The sequence below is a fragment of the Myotis lucifugus genome, unplaced genomic scaffold, assembly GCF_000147115.1.
Source record: "Myotis lucifugus unplaced genomic scaffold, Myoluc2.0 scaffold_10, whole genome shotgun sequence".
NCBI classification, from domain to species: domain Eukaryota; kingdom Metazoa; phylum Chordata; class Mammalia; order Chiroptera; family Vespertilionidae; genus Myotis; species Myotis lucifugus.
In genome coordinates, this window is record NW_005871058.1 from 6,223,947 (window position 1) to 6,245,874 (window position 21,928).

At 38.7% G+C, this 21,928-nt stretch overlaps 1 protein-coding gene across 1 annotated transcript in view; it reads left to right on the top strand.

The window, feature by feature from the left end:
• Positions 1-21,928, top strand: part of NTN4 (netrin 4) — a 107,245-nt gene that overhangs the window by 16,379 nt on the left and 68,938 nt on the right.

Below are 21,928 nucleotides of genomic sequence, written 5' to 3' on the forward strand. Positions count from 1 at the left end.
TTATTGACTATTTGTATTACTCCAAGGTGCCAGGCTCATTCTTACCTTCTGGCCCTTGCACACATGATTTCTTTTCCCAATGCTCTCTCTTATACTGCCCTCTCATTCACTTAGCTAAATTATGTGGAAAGATACAAACCTATCACTGCTTATTGGAGAACAGTGGAAAGGACATGTAAAAGTTAACTTGGGGATTTTATTTTTCATCAGATTATTGGAAATGATTAGATAAGCGCCCTCGTGCTTCTGCCTCTTTGGTGTTTCCAGTTGGGCTTCTTTTCACAATGCTGTGCTGGGTGGAAGGTGATTGTTTTGTGATTCTGCAAAACAACTGCCTTGTGACAGTGCCTCTGGACACTATGGATTCACTTGGATAAACCACCAAGCTTGTTACTCCTTCTCCCTAAGTAAGAACTGCTATTTCAAGAAGGACAAATCCAAATTACCTGCATTTCTAGAGTTGGGAGGAGAAACTAGCTTTGAAGAGAGAGGTTTCAATATTATTTTCTTTGTCAAAACAAACCAAAAAAAACCACAAACTTTAAAAAAACAACCACCAAAAATCTTGTAAACTATGTCCCTTTCCTGTTACCTGAACTTCACTGTGGTATAATCCTGCCTTCAAGGAGTTCACAGTCTGAAGGATGAATAATAATCAAAAGGTAGGGAAGGGAATTCCATGGGAAAATGCACATGTATAAGGAAAGTCAACTCTTAGAATGGCTGGAGAGTACAGTATGGAAGGGTAGTGGGGAAGAGAGAGGGATGGGGGAAATGAAGCTGGCTCTGGAGGCTCAGGTCAGATTATGCAAGGTCAAGTGAACCAATTATTTTGGACTTGATCCTGTGGGTAGTGGAGATCAATCAACATTTCTTCTTGTAGAGACAACATAATCAGAAAGACAACTCAGGGAGCAGTATGAAAGATTCTTGAGAAAAACTTATGAGATTAAATTTAATAGCTTTAAACATAAATTCCTCTTTTAAAAAATCAACTGTACTATCACTAGAGAGGTGTGACTTATCAGCCATTCATGTGAAAAAGACCTGAGGGTTTCAGTTGATTGTAATTTCAATGTGAGTCAACAATATATCAAGACTACCAAAAAAGCTAATGCAATCTTAGGCTACGCTGAAGAAGAATGTTCCAAACAAAGGAGAGAATAGTCCTTCTGTTGTGTTCTCCAGTTGAAGCATAGCTAGAATATTATGTTCAGGCCAAGGATATTTCTATTTAGAGAAAGCTGAATAGGACTGGTGAGATCAATTAGAAACCTCATTGCATAATGAACAATTAACTTGGGATATTTCTCCTATGAGAGAGGATTTATGGATGCTCAGGCATTGCTGACATTCTTCAGATATTTGGAGAAGGATTAAATGGACTTTGATACTTGCAGAAGGCAAGAGTATGACCAAAGAAAGACTTTCTTAAAAACTGGATGTATCCAAAAGACAAAGTGAGCTCCCTTTAGTTTTCCATCCAGGAAATGTTTTGGTAAAGTCTGAATGATCTCCAGTGAGTGATATTACAGACAGTACTCATGTACAGATTTAAAGGTTTGTGTCAGGACTCTATAATGTCCCATCCACCTCTGGGTACATAGATTATACCATAGGATGAGTAAATGACTGAAGAAAATCCTTTACATCCAAACAACTCCAATAGCAGAGGTCATGGATTGGGCACTGCTCAGCTAGTCATGACAGTCTTTCTGCTAGGTAGACAGAAACCCTCAATTTTGGTGTAAAATGAGTGGTCCTTTATAACCATTAAACATAAGTAAGTCACTTCACTGACAAAGAAAGGGAAGGAAGGGAAAAGACAAATAAGTCCCTCTTCTCTCAGTCTCTATCTTGTTGTTTTTTAAATATATTTTTTATTGGTTTCAGAGAGTAAGGAAGAGGGAGAGAAAGATAGAAACATCAATGATGAGAATCATTGATCTGCTGCCCCCTGCATGCCCCACACCGGGTAGCCTAAATGACTTTAATTTAGAGAACTTAGATTCTTCATGTGTAAATTGAATCAATGTCAGAAAGAATAAGATAAGGCATACATCTGTGTCATAAGTGGCTACTATATAAGTGCTAATTATTATTATTTGATTACATTATCAGTGAAGTTGTTCATCAGTCATTCAACAAGTATTTGAGTGCATACTATGAGTCCTGCACTATCTCAGGCTCTAGGGGTACAGTAATAAACGAAAGCAGACATAAAAATGCACTCTAAAGCCCAGGCAACTGGGCTTTTTTAGAACACAAACCATTTATCAGTTAGTGGCTTCTCATACTAACATAGGTTAACTGTCAATGTTTATATTACTACTAGAGGCAGAATTCGTGCACGGGTGGGGTCCCTCTGGGTGGCCTGCAGGGATCCAGCCGAAACCCACAGTCCAATGCCGCCTGAAGTTCCCACCTGCCACTCCCACTCATTCCGGCCCCACTGTGCCTGCCACGGGCTTGCAGAGGCTCGTGCTGCTGCAGCAGCGCTCACCAGCCATGAGCCCTGCATCTGGTGCCCTCACAAGGGGAGTGACCTGCGGGATCCCTCCCAAGGGGTCCCGATTGCGAGAGGGCACAGGCCAGGCTGAGGGACCCCACCAGTGCATGATCCGGGGCCAGGGAGGGACCACGGGAGGGCTCCAGGGCATGTCTGGCCCATCTTGCTCAGTCCTGGGCCTCCCAACCCCCCACACAGCTAATTTACCAGTCAGAGCATCTGCTCCCTAGTGGTCAGTGCACGTCATAGCGACTGGTTGACCAGTTGACTATCTGCCCCCTGGTGGTCAGTGCACGTCATAGGAAGCGGTTGAGCAGCCTTAGCATATCATTAGCATATTACACTTTGATTGGTTGTTTGGTTGTTTTGCCCTTCGGTCTATTTGCATATTACCTTTTTATTATATAGGATATAATGCTATGCATTACTATACAGGGACATGAAAGTTGGACAGTAAAGAAGGCTGATAGGGGAAATAATTGATTCATTTGAAATACAGTGTTGGAGGAGACATCTATGGATAACCTAGACCACCAGAAAGATGAGCATGTGGGGCCTAGAGCAAATTAAGCCTCAAATATTGCTGGAAGCAAAAATGACAAAACTGAAGCTATCCTACTTCAGGCACATCCTAAGAAGGCAGGGTTCTTTCGAAAAGACAATAATGCTGGGGAAAATAGAAAGCAGCAGGAAAAGAGGAAGAACCAATATGAAATGGATTGACTCCATAAAAGAAGCCACAGGCGTGTGTCTATAGGAGCTGAACAGGGCTGTAGAGGACAGGACAATGCAGACAGCCTAGGTCTCCAGGAGTCAGAGCTGACAACGACATGTAACACACACATGTTTCTAGGAGCATCAGGGGTCTACATTCTTGCTTAGTGCTTTTGGACAGATATTTAGTTAGAGAACATCAGTTTGAGTCATTTAATAGTTGATAAAGTTAATATAAGAAATTATATAGCTTTTATTAAAGCAGTAGCCCAGTCATCTTCATAGGTAGTAAAATATAAACTGGAGGGAGTCAGATTTAGAGAAAATGAACAAATAGATGTACAAAGGACAATTTATGTCTCTCCGTTCCATATTTTAGTCCTACGTATCTATTGTGACACTACAAATTCTTTTTAAACTATACTATGAATGTCAAGTACTAGATAAGGAAGTAAGTTTTTAAAGATATTTTTAGATGGCAATGTTATGATAAGATACAAGAATGAGCCTAAAGTAAAATTTCTTATCAAAACAAAAAAATGTAGCCACCTACACCTTGCTGGTATTTCAGACTCAAAGAGGAATTTCCAAGTGATATTCTTAAGAGGTTGCTCTGTAGTGAAATTAGAATGAGCAAGCAGAGTTCAGATCCTGTCCCTCACCTGGATTCCCTATTCTTTTGTTAAGAATAGATACTTTGTGATTTTGTATGGCAGGTTTGTTGTTAAGATTAATGGTCTTTTAAAGTAATATGCTTGAAAAAGTCTTTCTTGAGGTCCTGTTCAAGTCAGTTAGGGAACCATAACATATTTACAAGATTATTAATTTGAAATATTGTAATCATAACTCCTAAGCACCTGTTTATCAAGCACTTGCACCAGGTACATGTGGAAATTCAAGGCTGGATATTCAGTGATGTGCCATTTCTGCTCCTTTTGTAGCTTTCCTTCTTTAAAAGCCCACTTGATAAGGCATTAACTACTTCATACGGTCTAGCAGGTGCTGTGTAACCAGGAAGATAGGTTGCCTATGGAACTGTCCCCTGGTAGTTATCCTTAAAGGCCATCCTATATAATAAAACCCTAATATGCAAATCGACCAAACAGTGGAACGACTGGTCGCTATGACTCACACTGACCACCAGGGGGTAGATGCTCAATGCAGGAGCTGCCCCCTAGTGGTCAGTGCGCTCCCACAGGAGGAGCGCTGCTCAGCCAGAAGCCAGGCTCATGACTGACAAGCACAGCGGCAGTGGCAGGAACCTCTCCCGCCTCCGCAGCAGTGCTAAGGACCCCTCAGGGGATGTCCAACTGCCAGCTTAGGCCTGCTCCCCACAGACATCCCCCAGGGGTCCTGGACTGCAAGAGGGCACAGGCCAGACTGAGGGACTCCCTCCCCCCAGTGCATGAATGTCGTGCACTGGGCCTCTAGTTTAAAATATTCTGGTTAATTTCCAGCCAGTTACCTTCATCACTTCATTGGTAGGAAGAGGGGAAACTGATTTGTTTCACAGGTGGCTGCTGAATATTTAGGCTGCTGCCACCTCCCCACAGCCTTCCTCCCCTCTGTTACCTCAGCCTTTCCTGTCAGTTTGCCTGTCAGTTTAGTTGGCATGGAACCAGAAATATTATTTTCTCATGGACTAAATAATACAATGACAGATGTTATGGAAATATGCAGATAATATCGCAACATTCTATTCAATTGTAGAAGTAGCTTTTTCATCCCCTCTCCATTTCCCAAAATAATGACATGAGAACTGTAGTCATGCCTCCCTGATTATTGGAGATGAGTGCTCAAAAGGCTACAAAAATGAAATTCTCTTAGAGGACTAATTTTTTTCTTCTCAGTTCCCTGTCTCCACTCAGCTCCATTTCTTCCCAAACGGCTGCATTGAAAATACTACAGGTCTTTTACAATCTGAATATTCCTTATGTTACAGAAAAACCTTTCAAATATATTTGGATTAAAAAATAAAATTGGGAAAAGGGATGCTCGGAAATAGAGGTTAGAGTTTGTTTGACATCTTAGAGAGGAAAATGTCTGGAAAATAATGTCATCAGTAACTTGTGCATGTACATGAAACAGAGGTCATTTGCTACTCAGCCAAAGTGGTAGATGGTCTAGAAAGTGTGTGAAGTGAGACATGGTGGATATTTTACCTGGAGAATGAAAGGTGAGTTGATGGCTGCCCTTAAATATTTGGACTTAAATAAGCACTTCCTTATTTAAGATAAAATAAACTTACTTTGTATAGCTCCAAGTCAAGTTTAGAAGTTTCATAGGACAGATTCCAGCTTTACACAGAGGAACATTTTATGGTTTTTTGTTGATTTTTAGAGAGAGAGGAAGGGAGAGGGAAAAACATTGACCTGAGAGTGTAACATTGACTGAGTACCTTCTGTATGCTGCCCCCACCCTCCCTGGGGATCAAGCCTACAACTCCTAGCATGTGCCCTGAACAGGAATCAAACTACCGGCAATCTTTTGGTGCATGGGACACCACCCAACCAACTGAGCAACACCAGCCAGGGTAAAATTAAAGAACTTTTTGATGATTAGAACCATCCAAAATGAAATATGCTCCCTGGTGAGGGTGTGGAATCTAGTCAAGACTAAATGGATGTCAAGTATTCTAGTGGGACTTCCTGCATTGAGAAATTTGGGTTAAGTAGCCTTATGTTTTCCTCCGATATTTAAGATTATTTTGAGCTGTTTTCTAACATCACTTTGACAGAGCTTAATTTTCAAGAATTAGGGGAAAACTGAAATCTATGCGTGTTATTGTTTGTTTTTCTTATTCAGTTTTATATCCAGAGGACCTACCATATGAAATATTTCCTCAGTAAGTAATGACTGAATTAATAAATAAATGATATAGTAAATGATAATAATTCCTTTATTAAAAGGCTTAATGTCACACAGACCCAGAATTTTATCTTACTTAATCACAGCTTTGTCATCATTTAGGAGAAAAAAATGACAATGATGATGGGAGATACAATTAGAATTTATATTAGCCAAGTTTGCAATCTATTCAGACTGGAGATGTCTTTTTCTCATCCAAAGTATAAGAAAGTGCCCTGGCCGGGTGGCTCAGTTGGTTAGGGTGTTGTCTCAATACGCCAAGGTTGCAGATTTGACCCCTGGTCAAGAATCAACCAATGAGTGCATAAATAAGTGAAACAACAAATTGATGTTTCTCTAACAATAAATAAATAAAAATTTTAAGTATAAAAAAGAAACATTTTTAGAAACTGAAATGAGATTTAATTTGTTTCTCTTTGGAAGTCAGAATTCTATTGTGGGCTTTCTTGCTCTGTAAGCCCAGTGATTTAAATATTCTAAAAAAATTCTCTACTACCAGCTCTTCTCTATATAACCTCTACTCTGGAGCAGAAGGAAACATAAACAAATTTTTATGGTATTTACTATTTTCTGTCCTTATGAATCCTATAAATTAGTCTACTAGTCATATATATATATATATATATATATATATATATATATATATATATGAAAGCATCAAGCAGTTTTCTAAAGAGGCTGTATCATGTTTTGTTTTTCTTTAAATATATTTTATTGATTTTTTACAGAGAGGAAGGGAGAGGGATAGAGAGTTAGAAACATCGATGAGAGAGAAGCATCAATTAGCTGCCTCCTGCACACCCCCTACTGGGGATGTGCCCGCAACCAAGGTACATGCCCTTGGCCGGAATCGAACCTGGGACCCTTGAGTGCGCAGGCTGACGCTCTATCCACTGAGCCAAACCGGTTACGGCATAGTCGACCAGTCTTTTAGTTGAACTAATTGTAATTCATTAAATGTAGGTCAAAATAGAGAAAACAATATCTACTTTTTACTCTTTAAGCCAGTTACTGGCTTTTATTTCTGCAAGTCCTTCCTTCTAATTCAGCTTTTGCTTTTCACCTTTAATTCATCTCTTGCAATTAATCCTTATATTTCAGACTGGAACTGAATGGGAAAAGGTAAATGAGATCCATCTCTAGTGGTAAAACTTTGCATGATGGTGATTAATAACTATCTTCAAGGTCTCCTACAAATGAAGGACAAAGCGGCCCTATGCTACCTAGTACAACAGTAACAGCAAATATTTGTCTGTAGTTTAGGGAAAGTCGGGAGGTCCCTTTGAAGTCTATTTGTTTGATAGCCAGGATGTTCTCACCAAGGCAACAGTGTTTAAAGTTTGATATTTTTTAAAAACTTTAATCAGGACATTTTGGTTGCTTCTGATTAAGGCTCCTAAATGAAAAGATGAAAGCACATTTTACTCTAGGTTTGCATTATGGAAAACTCTCAATAGGCACACGTATCTTCAATAAAAAAAGTTAGTTTTAAAGTCAAACTACAGTGGTCTCCTGCTTATCCCCAAAGGATATGTTGTTCTAAGACCTCCAGAGGATGCCCGAACCTGCAGATGGTACTGAACTTTATATATACTCCGATTTTCCCTATACATACATACCTATGATAAAGTTTAAACTACTCTTGCACTTTGGGGCCATTATTAAGTAAAATAAGGATTACTTGAACACAAGTACTACAATATCAGCCATTGATCTGATAGCCTAGATGGCTACTAAGTGGCTAATGGACAGGAAGCATATACAGTGTAGATATGCTGCACCCCAGGAAGGGACCAAGAGGGACGAGTAAGACTTCATTAGACTTCTCAGAATGGCACGCAATTTAAAGCTTATGAATTGTTTATTTCTGGAATATTCTATTTTCAGACTACGGTTGACTGAGGGTAACTTAAACCAAGGGGAAAAAAAACCATGGATGGGGCGGGGGGGCTGCTGTCATTGCCAACTATGGTTCTCTATGGCACGCAGTCAGGGAAAGTGTTTTATGTACATACTAGGGGCCCAGTGCACAGATTTGTGTAACTTGAAAGGAACTGTGGGCCGCAAGATTGCAGTGGGCATGGGGTGGGTCTCGGACCATCCTCCGCGTGGCCCCGGGTCCCCTGTCTGCTGGCAGCCTCACTCCCACTGCCACTCCCACACACTGATGGTGCCCGCCCCACTTGCACCTGCTGGCATCTGCCCCCTGGTGGTCAGTGCACATCATAGCATATCATTAGCATGTTACACTTTGATTGGTTGAACGGCCGACTGGACACTTAGCATATTAGGCTTTTATTATATAGGATTGTTTCCTTCACTGTGAGAAAATTATTTAGTTTGATGAACAGATACTTCCTCAAAGAAGATGCATGTCAAATAAATACATAAAAAGGTGCTAAACAGTATTAGTCAACAGGAAAATGCACATTAGAAGCACAGTGAGATACTGCTCACATTCTACTATCAAGGCTAAAATTATGAAGACTGACAATACCAAGTATGGATGAGGATGTGTAATAACTAAAACTTTCATCATACATTGCTAGTAGAGATGCAAAACAGTACAATCACCTTAGAAAACAGTCTTGCATGCAGTTCTTTATAAAGTTAAACATGCTCTTACCATACTACCTAGCAATTTTTCTCCTAAGTAACCATGAATAATAACTTGTGTTCTCACAATGACTTCTATCTGAATGTCCATAGCACTTATATTCTTAATAGCCAAAATCTGTAAATGACCCAAATGTCTATCAACTGATGAATGATTAAACAAATGGCCAAAATTCTTCAATCACTTATTTCTTGCTTTAATTTGCTTGTTCTCTATTCTTTCTTGATACTGTTATAAATTGTCCCTTATTCTATTTAGGCTCTCAAAAGTCTTCTGTGAGCCAGCCAAACTCCCGGACCTTTTCTTTTCTTTCTTGTCTCCTGAATTGCATTTGCCATTATTAATTATATTTCCTTTCTTTGCATTCCCACTTCCTTTGACTTCTATGATGATGAATTTTTATTATTTTTCTACACTGCTCAAATGATTCTTTTTTTGGTATTATTTCTGGCTCATTTGCTTCCTTCTGACCTCTAACCATGAGTGCCTCCTAAAACTTAGCCCTTTGTTCTTAGTTTTTGTTTTGATATTCATTTTTTTGGCCTCTAACAAATGACTCTTCTGCCCACTCTGCCCCCACTGCCTACACCATGGTTCAGGCTCTTCTTTGCCAGATTTATTCTCCTGAAAGGAAGTTCTGATCATTTAATTCCCCTAAAGATGTGCTTAAGACTTCAATTAGTCTATAATCAACCAAGGTTAGCTGTAATGTAATGATAATAACACTGAACTTGGACTCTAGTAACCTGGATTCAAATACTAGCTCTGCTACTCACTAGCTAGGTGACCTTACACAAGTCAATTAACATATTTTCAGAGTTTCTATATCTGAAAAATGGGAGAGAATAAAACCATATCATAGGTTTACTGTAAGAATGAAGTCAAATTAAAAAAAACCAATTTGTGAAATTGGAAATCATTAAGCATGAGTATGATCTTCCAACAAATATGTATTTATTCTTTTTATGTGTTTATTATTATATGTGCCAAGAATTAGCTATACACCAGTAGGCAAGCAGACCAGGCCCTCTGCCCTCATAGTGCTCACAGTGTAGAGAGGAACATAAGCAATTAAAATAGACATCGTAAGTTCTAGGTCTGGAGGAAATAACAGGTGCTTGAAGTAGCACATAGGAATAACATCTCATCTAAGCTAACATTGTAGAGGAATGATGAAGAAAGCTTTCTGAATAAAAGAACATTTAAGATAACACCTAAAAGATAGGTTGAGTTGGCCAAATAAAGGGGTAGAGTAGTGGGTGGGCACAGAAACTAGATGTGAAAAGGATTCCAGGCAGTGGAAACAGCATTGGCAAAGGCCAGAAAAGGAGAGAGACCATGGAGCTTTCCAGAAACAGAATGGAGTTCAGTATGACTAGAGTATAAAGTTCAGTACAAAGAGAAGGAGCAAGAGTTGGGAGGGATGGGCAGTGATCGCAGAGAGATAATGCATGTAATTTCCAGCATAGGTAACGCAACCCGAAGGTATCAATGATCCAAACTGTGTGCCCAGCATGGTGATAAGAAACAGAGGTGATCAATATTGGGAAGTTGGCCCGGTAGACAATCAACATCTGGCTCCTAGTCACTGGGCTACATTCACTGATAGGGCTCAGTCCCAAAGATGAGAGATTGGCAAAAACAAGGCAGGTCCTCAGTAAAAGCTATTCACAAACCAATTTTATTTATAAAGAACATTGTTTTTCAAGGCATTTCTACATCCGATATTAAAAAAAAATCTTCATTGCATCCTTGTAAATCAACCAGGTATCATTACTTTTATCAAGGGTACAATTAGTCACACCCATTAACAGAATAAAGGTGGCACAGTTAGTCCTATCTATTATTAGGATGACAAGTGGAAGTGGGATAAATGATATATTTTCTTTGATCCTACATTTTAAATTTAACTTTAATCCAGGAATGGCTAGCTGCAAAACACATATAAAATGGGATACAGTGGAAAAATTATTACATTGGAGATCAGGAAACTGGATTCTAGTTTTAGCTCTGTCACAAACCTGTTGGTTGACCTTTGGCAGGTCACTTTAATCACTTGTGCCTCAGTTTCCTCTAGCCCAACAAGATCATCGATTGCTAAGGACTCTTCTGACACTCAAATCCTATGGTTGTAACTACTGAGGGCAAAGGAAAGCTAGAATTCCACATGTATTGGAGGATTTTTAACATTTATTTTTAGCCCCCATCTTAATTTTTATTTTGGTCTTCTGTCTTGTTTCTCATTCCTCCTTGCAGTTTTATTATTGCCCACCCCACTGAAGATATTTAAGAAGCTGCCTTTTCATCACTTTAAAACTGTAAATATGCCCTTGAAACATGCAAAGAGGCTTTTGTGTACTTACAAATCGAGGTTATTATCGTACAAGTAAGTCACTTGAGTGCACTGCATTCCTCAGCTTGCTCCATTGAGAGCTTTATTAGGTTATATTGTCCTATCTTAGAAGGACTAGTTGAGTAGATAAGACTCTCCCACTTTAAAAGGTGGACTATCTGATGAAGCAGGGTGCCTAATGCTCCAGAGTGTAAGCAAAAGGATTTTGGTGCTGCCCAAAAGACAGACACGCTTCTCTAAGACAAGTAGGTGCTCCACTTAAAGTGACACAGTCAAGGACAAATGTTCTAAAATTAAACCAACCAGCTGCTTTCCCGCAGATGCCCACCTGTCACTTATGCTATCTTCTCCTTGTCAAGTCTTCTCTCTTCGTGAAACCAGAACTCCCACTCACTGAAGCCCTTTTAAAGCCTGAAACTTGCATACTTTCCAAAAGGTTACCTCTCCAGGGAGGCAGAAAGCCTGTTTCAAGAACATATTAATATTAGGATACCTGTAGTCACTTAAGGAATCTATGCTCTTTGAGCTTTTCATCTCAAATACCTAAAACTTTAACTTAAATGGTGCCAGTAACTGGCTTCAGAAGTCAATTGACATAAAACCTTCCTTGTTAGTGAGGTGACAGTACAAAACTAAAGTGTGGATCTCCTTTTTCTGGCCTTTGCCAATGCTATTTTATGAACATAAAAATAGGCGAGTTTTCAGTTTGGGGATAGCTTGATGAACAGTAGAAATGGAGACAAAAATATCAGTTTCTACATGTAGGTCTTAGGTATGTCATCAACCTAACAATAAACAATTATCGATGTGTAGTAACAAACTTCCACTGAATTAACCAGATGCTGTTTGTAAACCACTAGTAAACAACCACATAAAACAAATTTGAAAATGTTTCTTGATCTAGATATTATTCTAATTAGGCTTAAATAGAATAGGAAAGAAATGTAACTATTTTTGTTATGTATAAGTAGTTTTTACTGTGAGGTGATTTACCTTTTTATTAGATTACTAGAGGCCTGATGTACAAAATTTGTGCAAGAGTAGGCCTCCTTCCCCCGCCTGCCAGCACCGGCTTCCCTCTGGCATCTGGGACCCGGGCTTCCCTTGCAGCCCCAGCTTTGTCCCAAAGGTCATCCAGAAGGACGTCCAGAAGGATGTCCAGTCTAATGAGCATATTACACTTTTATTATTATAGATGTTAGGCAAAAGTTCCAGGGATTCCTCTCTAAATGTGTTGTCATTCTTGCAGTTGATGTAAATTAATTATATAACTGTTCAAATTTGGCACTCAAAGAGTCTTTTAATATTAATAAATATTTAATCCATTTTTTCTGAGAAGTAAAATTTTATTAGTCATGTGGGGTGTAGTATAAGATTAGCATACAACTAATATATTTTGTAAGATAAAATTTATTATGAAATACTATGTACCTAGTATAGTCTCTTTAGAACAAAATGCATAACATATAAATAAAATTGTATTATATTTATATTACCATGATTCTATATTGATTCACTCCTTCAATATGGTCTTTTTGAGGATCTATAAGACAAGGTTTTAGATGGGAACACAAAGATGCAGCAAAGCATAAAATAAATAAAATTATAATAGGTATAATAAATTATAGAGTTATAGTGAGGGCTTACCTATCTATTAAAAGATACAAATTACTAAAAAAGAATTATTGAGCCCAACCGGTTTTGCACAGTGGTTAGCATCGAGCCATGAACCAGGAGGTCACAGTTCGATTCCCAGTTAGGGCACATGCCAGTAGGGGGAATGCAGGAGTCTGCTGAGCTATGACTCTCTGAAATCAATAATAAAAGAATTATTTAATAAACTTACAAAGTTGAAATGCTTATAGTTTAAATTATTTTTAATGTTTCTTTGTTTGATGTGCCCAATAAGAAAACTCATTTGTTTTCAAGACTTTTTATCTATTAAATGTATCCACACCTCTAAACTTATTATAAAACTTCCAGTTTGTAGTTTTATAAGTTGTATTTCATAAAAGTTAAGCTGACTTGGTTTTGTAGACTTCAGTTCTCAGCCAACATGCAGTAAGAAGAACCAGACTAACACTGCTGCCTGAAACAACTCAAAATTGGACAAAATATATGAAACAACTGTTTTGGGGTATTAGACGTTAGCAGCAGATGACAGTGATCCCTGAGAGAGAAGTAAATGAAGTGAGCCCTATGATTGCCTCGGCTTGCTTCCTAGAGAGAATTTCCAGGCTGGGGTGCAGGGAGTAGGAACCAAGGAGAAGCCTAATGGATTTTGTGAATTAAGCAGCTGAGAGTCTGGCTAGAATTTGCAGGGCAGAGTACCAGAGAGGAGAGAGTTGCTTAGGAGAGATTTCCAGAGATTTGGTTTTTAGCTGAGTACTGATCAATACATGACTGTAAGAAAACTACCTGAGGGCAGAGAAAGAACAAACAGAGCAAATTTTCAGAGATCACTTAGGACCAGGACAAGAGTGGAAAGCCTTGTAATTTAACTTCGTAATGTATCAATAGAGTAATTAGAAGGGTATTGCCTCAGTAGAAGAACAGAATCAGCCCTATACCAAAGGATGCATTGGTCCTAACTAGCAAAACTTTAAAGGAAGCCTCAAAAGGATTAAGCTATTTTCAAGAAACTTAACTGCATCTCAGAAAAAAAGCTCAAGAATACAAAAATATCCAGCACTCAACAAGGTAAAATTCACAATGTTTTGCTGTCAACCAAGCTATGCAAAAAGCAGAAAAACACAATCCTTAATGAGTAGAAAAATAAATCAATAGAAACAGATTTAGAAATGACACAAATGGCCTTGGCTGGAATGGCTCAGTGGATAGAGCATCAGACTGTGGACTGAAGGGTCCCAAGTTCGACTCCAGCCAAGGGCACATGCCTGGGTTGTGGGTTCGATCCCCAGTAGGGGACGTGTAGGAGGCAGCCAATCAATGATTCTCTCTCATCATTGATGTTTCTCTCTCTCTCTCTCTCTCTCTCTCTCTCTCTCTCTCTCTCTCTTCCTCCCTCCCTCCCTCTCCCTTCCTCTCTGAAAACAATAAAAAGATATATTTTAAAAAAGGAAATGACACAAATGATAGAATTAGTAATCAAGAACATTAAAACAGTTACTATATCTATTTCTATATTCAAGAATGTAGAGGAAAGATTCACCACATTAAACATAGCATGGAAAATACGGCAAAAATCCAATCTAAACTTCTACTATTGGAAAATGCAATGTTGAGAAGAAAAATAAATTGAATGGTATTGGTAGATAACATATTACAAGGGAGATGATTTGTGAAGTTCAATACATAGCAATAGAAATGATTCAATATGGAGGAAAAACCAGAAGATGGCGGCGTAGGTAAACACCGGAGACTGCTGCCTCGCACAACCATTTCAAAAATACAACTAAAAGACGGAACGGACATCACCCAGAACCACAGGAAGGCTGGCTGAAGAGAGACTCTACAACTAGAAGGAAAGACAACGCAGAGGAGGCTCAGAGGAGGCGCAGTGTGGAAAATACAAAGGTACCGAGGTGCGCGCGAAAGCGGGCTGGTGGCTGAGGGCGCGGTTGTCGTTTTCGGTGGGGAGTGAGTCTCAGACTCTGGGCTCCAGATCCGGGCGAGTCTCTAGGGACCCAGACTCAAACGGGAGAAGCAGGGTTATCCGGCATCAGTTGGAACCTGAGGGCAGCTTTCTCTCCGAGGTTTGCAGCGGCTGCCGGGGTTCTGAGAAGCAGAGCCTCTGGGAACGGGACTGAGAGCGGCCATAGCTGCTCCCTCCGCCCGCCCTGTTGATCCCGCCCCGCCCAAGCCCTGTGCAGAGCCATTTGCCGGATCGCCTCAGGCAAAGGCTAGACTAGCACCTCCCAGAGGACAGAAGTTTTCCACACAGCTGATTGTCGCAGCCAGTCAGCCTGGTAGTCAAATCCCTCTAGTATTAACTACAACAATCTGGGCTTAACTAGAACAAGACTGTGCACAAAGACCACAAGGGGGTGCACCAAGAAGGCATAAAAAATGCGGAGACAGAAAAACATGACAGAAATGGAGGATATGGAGCTAAAAATCGCAATTTTGAGGGTTTGCAAAAAACTCGAGGAGAGCCTCACGAAAACTAATGAGACCCTCGATGCTACGATAAAGAAACTAGAAATTAAGCATACACGGACTGAAATAAAGAATATTATACCCAATAGCAGACCAGAGGAGCGCAAGAATCAAGTCAAAGATTTGAAATACGAAGAAGCAAAAAACACCCAACCAGAAAAGCAAAATGAAAAAAGAATCCAAAAATACGAAGATAGTGTAAGGAGCCTCTGGGACAGCTTCAAGCGCACTAATATCAGAATAATAGGGGTGCCAGAAGATGAGAGAGGGCAAGATATTGAAAACCTATTTGAAGAATTAATGGCAGAAAACTTCCCCCACCTGGTGAAAGAAATGGACTTACAGGTCCAAGAAGCGAAGAGAACCCCAAACAAAAGGAATCCAAAGAGGACCACACCAAGACACATCATCATTAAAATGCCAAGAGCAAAAGACAAAGAGAGAATCTTAAAAGCAGCAAGAGAAAGAGACTCAATTACCTACAAGGGAATACCCATACGACTGTCAGCTGATTTTTCAACAGAAACTTTGCAGGCCAGAAGGGAATGGCAAGAAATATTCAAAGTACTGAATACCAAGAACCTACAACCAAGATTACTTTATCCAGCAAAGCTATCATTCAGAATTGAAGGTCAGATAAAGAGCTTCACAGATAAGGAAAAGCTAAAGGAGTTCATCACCACTAAACCAGTATTATACGAAATGCTGAAAGGTTTCCTTTAAGAAGAGGAAGAAGAAAAAGGTAAAGATACAAATTGTGAACAACAAACATGCATCTATCAACAAGTGAATCTAAGAATCAAGTGAATAAATAATCTGATGTACAGAATGAACTGGTGATTACAATGAATCAGGGACATAGAAGGGGAATGGACTGACTATTCTTGGTGGGGGGAATGGGGAATGGAGAGATGCGGGAAGAGAATGGACAAAAATCGTGCACCTATGGATGAGGACAGTGGGTGGGGAGTGAGGGCGGAGGGTGGGGCGGGAACTGGGAGAAGGGGAGTTATGGGAAAAAAAGAGGAACAAATGTAATCAGAACAATAAAGATTTAATTTAAAAAATAAAATAAAATAAAATATTAAAAAAAAAGAAATGATTCAATATGAAATGGGGGAAAAGAGAAAAACAGATAAATCAGTATTTAAATAAATAAATAAGTGAGCTGTGGAAAACTTCAAGCAATCTAATATATGTGTAGTTGGAGTCCACAATGAGAGAAGTGAGAAGAGTGGAACAGAAAAAAAATAAGAAATAATGGCTGAATTTGGGACAACATGATGGACCTTGAGAATATTATGCTAAGTGAAATAAGTCAGTCAGAAAAAGTTAAGAACCACATGACTTCACTCATATGTGGGATATAAAACTGAAACTCATGAACAAAGACAATAGTGTGGTGGTTACCAGAGGGAAGGGGGTAGTAAGATGTTAGAAGTTGGAGAGGGGCCTAATATATTGTGATGGAAGATGATTTGACTGGGTGGTGGGCACATGGTGCAAAATACAGATTTTGTATACTAGAAATGTACACTTGAAACCTATACAATCCTATCAACCAATATTACCCCAATAAATTTAAATTAAAATAAAATAAATAATTTTGCTAATGGAAAAAAATAATAGCTGAAAAAACATTTTAATTTTGATTATAACTATAAATCCACAGATCCAAGAAGTTCAACAAAACTTAAAAACAATAAACAAGAAGAAAACTATCCCAAAGCACATTATAATCATATTGTTTAACAATCAATAATAAAAAGAAAATCTTAAAAACAGCCAGAGGGAAAAGAACTAACACAGTGTCCAGAAGGACAAATGTAAAGCTCACAGTTTTATGACAGGAACAATGCAAGCTATCAGACAGTGGGGCAGAATCCTGAAAGTACTGACAGAAAAAAAATTGTCAATCTGAATTCTTTACCTAGCAAAAATATTTTTCAAAAATGAAGATGACATAAAGACTTTTGCAATCACAGGGGGGTAAAAAGTTCGTCACCAGTAGTCCTGCATTACAGAAAATGTTAAAAGAAGTCACTCAGGTGAAGAAAAATTATACCAGATGGATATCTGGACCTACACAAAGAAATGAGGATCATCAAAAAGGGAAAATAGGTGGAGACGTAAATTTTTTTCTTATTTAAAAAATCTCTCTAAAAGATAATTGACTTTTCAGAGCAAAAATATTAATAATGTGTTGTGAAGTTGATCATCTATATAGTAGCCAAATGCATGAAAATAGTAGTGCAAAGGCTGAGAGGAGGAAATGGAAGAATTCTGTTGTAAGTTTCTTATATGTGAAGTGTAAATATTACCTAAAGATAGACTGCATAAGTTAAAGGTGTATACTATAAACCCCAAAGCAACTGCTATTTTCAAAAAAGAGTTAAAGTAATAAACAAAAAAGAAAATAAAAGGGACCTTAAAATATTCATTCCAACAGAAGAAAAATATACTTATAATCCTATATAATAAAAACCTAATATGCTAAGTGTCTGGTCGTCCGGTCGGCCATTCAACCAATCAAAGTGTAATATGCTAATGATACGCTAAGGCCACTCAACCACTCGCTATGATGCGCACTGACCACCAGGGGGCAGACGCTCCGACCAGTAGGTTAGCTTGTTGCTGGGGTCTGAGCAATTGGGACTGAGCAAGACAGACTGAACATGCCCTGGAGCCCTCCTGCGGTCCCTCCCTGACCCCGATCATGCACTGGTGGGGTCCCTTGGCCTGGCCTGCGCCCTCTCGCAATCAGGGACCCCTCGGGGGATGTCGAAGAGATGGTTTTGGCCCAATCCCGCTCAACACAGGAGCTTCCCCATGGTGGTCAGTGCGCTCTCACAGGGGGAGTGCCACTCAGCCAGAAGCTGGGCTCAGCCAGAAGCACAGTGGCAGTGGCAGAAGCCTCTCCCACCTCTGTGGCAGCACTAAGGATGTCCGACAAACAGCTTAAGCCCACTCCTGACTGAGAGCGGGCCTAAGCTGTCAGTTGGACATCCCCCGAGGGCTCCCGGACTGTGAGAGGGTGCAGGCCTGGCTGAGGGGACCCCCCTCCCCCCCGCCCCAAGTGGACGAATTTCGTGCACCACGCCTCTAGTAGAATATATATATAAAAAAGCCAGATGGTAGATTTAAACACAACCATATCAACAATCACATTAAGTATAAAAAGTCTAAATACTCCAATTAAAGATTGGATAAAAATATTTTTTAAAATGTAACTATTCTGCCTAAAAGAAATTTACTTTAAATGTAAAGACATAACTAAATTAAAAGGAAAAGAATGTTAAAAGATATACCATGCTAACAGTAATCAAAAGATAAGTTTTTATAATGGCTATATTATTATCTACATAAAGTAGATTTCAGATCAAAGAATATTACCAGGGATGAAGAGGGACATTTCAGCCCTGACCGGTTTGGCTCAGTGGATAGAGCGTCAGCCTACAGACTCAAGGGTCCCAGGTTTGATTCTGGTCAAGGGCATGTACCTTGGTTGTGGGCACGTCCCCAGTGGGGAATGTGCAGGAGGCGGCTGATCGATGTTTCTCTCTCATCGATGTTTCTGACTCTCTGTCCCTCTCCCTTCCTCTCTGTAAAATATCAATAAAATATATTTTTTTAAAAAAAGAGGGACATTTCATACTGATAAAAGAGCCAATTCATCAAGAGTATATAACCATCCTAAGTGTTTATGTACCTAATAACAAGGCTTCAAAATACATAAAGCAAAAACTGCAAGAAGTAGGTAAGTTGATAATTATAGTTGGAGATTTCAACACCTTTCTGTCCATATTTGATAGAATAAGTACAGAAAATCTGCCGAAACCGGTTTGGCTCAGTGGATAGAGCGTCGGCCTGCGGACTGAAAGGTCCCAGGTTTGATTCCGGTCAAGGGCATGTACCTGGGTTGCGGGCACATCCCCAGTAGGAGATGTGCAGGAGGCAGCTGATCTATGTTTCTCTCTCATCGATGTTTCTAACTCTCTATCTCTCTCTCCCTTCCTCTCTGTAAAAAATCAATAAAATATATTTAAAAAAAAAAAAAGAAAAAAAGAAAATCAGTAAGGATGCAGATTTGAATAGCATGTCAACCAACTCGATTTAATTAACATTTATATAATGCTCCAACAACAGTAGAATACACAACCTTTTCAGTGGTACAAGAAGCATTTATCAAGATAGTCTATAAAAATAGTACCAACAAATGTAAAAATTCAAATCATACAAAGTATGTTCTCTCACCTCAAAGGAATTAAATTAGAAAACAATAACAGGAAGGTATCTGGGAATATCCCCAAATATTTTGAAATTAAATAACATACTTTTAAATAACCCATGTGTCAAAGAAAAAATCAAAAGGGAAATTAGAAATCATTTTGAACTGAATTAAAAATGAAAACACAGCATCAAAATTTATGGGAGGCAACTAAATAAGCACTTACAGAGAAAAAAAGTCAATCATCTATAATTCCATTTTAAGAAACTAGTAAAAGAAAAGAAAATTAAACCCAAAGTAAGCAGAAGAAAGTAAATAATAAAACCAAAAGCAAAAATGAAATAGAAAAACAATAAGAAAGCCATTGAAATCAAAAGCTGTTTTTTTTTGTTGTTGTTGTTGTTGTTTTTGAGAACATGAAGATGTCTAGGATTTCAAAAATCATTAAAGAGCAACTGCAGTTATGATCCTGAAGCTTCCATTTTTGGTATATTAAAAAAACTAGACCAGAAACCATAGAAAAGATCTAATATTTATATGTGTTTATTAATATCTATATGAAAAATCTTGTGTGCTACTGAAGAAAAAGAATCCCATAAAGCCATTTGAAATTATATATTATTTTACATAGGTATTTATACATATGTGTATGTGTTCACATGCTTCTCATCAAGAGTGTGGCAAAACATCTTGCTCTCTTTATTTTTCTAAACCCTATTCCATATTTGGCTTCTCCTTTTTTAAAATGCTATTTAGAGATATAGTTCATTCATTTATTCATTCAACATAATTATGAAATGCTACAATATGCCACAGATTGTGGGACATGCTGGGGGACACAGCTGTTAACCAGACAAACAAGATCCCTGCCCACTGAGCAGAGTCTAATGTGAGATACAGACTAGAAAATAGGCAATAACAACGTACTCTTGTAAAAGTACCATCATGGAAAGAACAGGTGCCATGGGAGTCCACAGGATGGGTACTCAACTTGGACTGAAATAGTCCTCAAGTTAGCATCTAAAGAGACGTTTCTAAAAATGTGATAACTAAGTTTTTTTAATTATTATGATTCAACATAGGTAATAAAATTTTAGGTATGGAATAATATGTAAGGTATGAGTTTGATACTAAACTAATTCCTTGACTATCACGTAGCTAATATTTACTTAAATCTGTTTACACTATTAATACTCTGTTGAAATTTCTCATAGTATAAACAAGACATACAGAATGCTGTTTTTACTAATTTTCAGTATTATTGAGAGTTTTTGTAGGTGTACTAGATTAACATACAGGTGATTCAAATCTGTTCAGAACTTTTTAAGGATCTCTTTGCTAGGGCATAAGAAATGGCAGATAAGCCAAGAATCTAAATCTCTAGGCAAAATTTGAAGGAAGTCCAGGTTTAAAGAAGTGAGGCAAGTCCAGAGAAATGTGAAGATTCCAAAGATTAGTTAGGAAAGGGCCCATGATTCCTTCAGAAGCTCAGATATGTTTTAAAATTACTCATTTCCTTTAACCATTGATTTCACATTTGGAAATGTATCTTCAAGATATAAACTTCCACTTTTTAGCCCCAAGATTGTTATTGGTTATACTGAGAAGTTGGAAACAACCTAGATGCCTAACACAGCAGCCTGGCTAAATAAATTATGTCATAGCCACACAGTGGAATTCTAACCAGGTTTTTAAATAATGTAGCAGTGTTTCTCAAACTTTACTGGGCGTCAGAATCACTAGGAAAGCTTGTGGAAAACACAGGTTGCTGGGCCCTACTTCCAGAGTCTTTGCTTCAGTCATCTTGCTATAGGGCCCAAGAATTTGCATTTCTAACAAGTTGCCAGGTTGATACTATGGCATGGGTGGGGATGGGGAGCTGCGAGTGAAGGGCTCACTTTGAGAACCACTGATATAGAGTTATTTTTATTGACTAGAATTGTTAACTTGAAACAAAGCTGTTTCTTTTTATTTTTTTAAAATCCTCACCTGAGGATATATTCTCCATTGATTTTTAGAGAGAGTAGAAGGGAGGGGAAGAGACACACAGAGAGAAACATTGATGTGAGAGAGACACATCGATTGGTTGCCTTTTGCAAGCACCCCGACTGGAGCCAGGGATTGAGTCTGCAACTGAGGTATATGCCCTTGACCAAAATCAAACCAGGGACACTTCAGTCTGAGGACTGACACTCCATCCACTGAGCCAAACTGGCTAGAGCCAAAGCTGTTTATATTATATTCTTTGTGTATACATACAGAAGTTTAGATGGAAAAAATATAATTCAGTGGATATCCCAGGATGTCTTTGGGGTGGATCGCATTGTAGATTCTTATTGTCTTTTACATTTTTCAGTGACAGATTTTTCTGTAATAAGCATAGTATTAGTCACTAAAACATAATCAAATTTCTTAAATAATAACATCATGAAGTGCTGGCCAATAGCATTAACACACTGGAAACATCAAAGTAGGCTTGATCCTACTCCCCCTCTGACTTTTTAACTAGGTCTTGTTAGG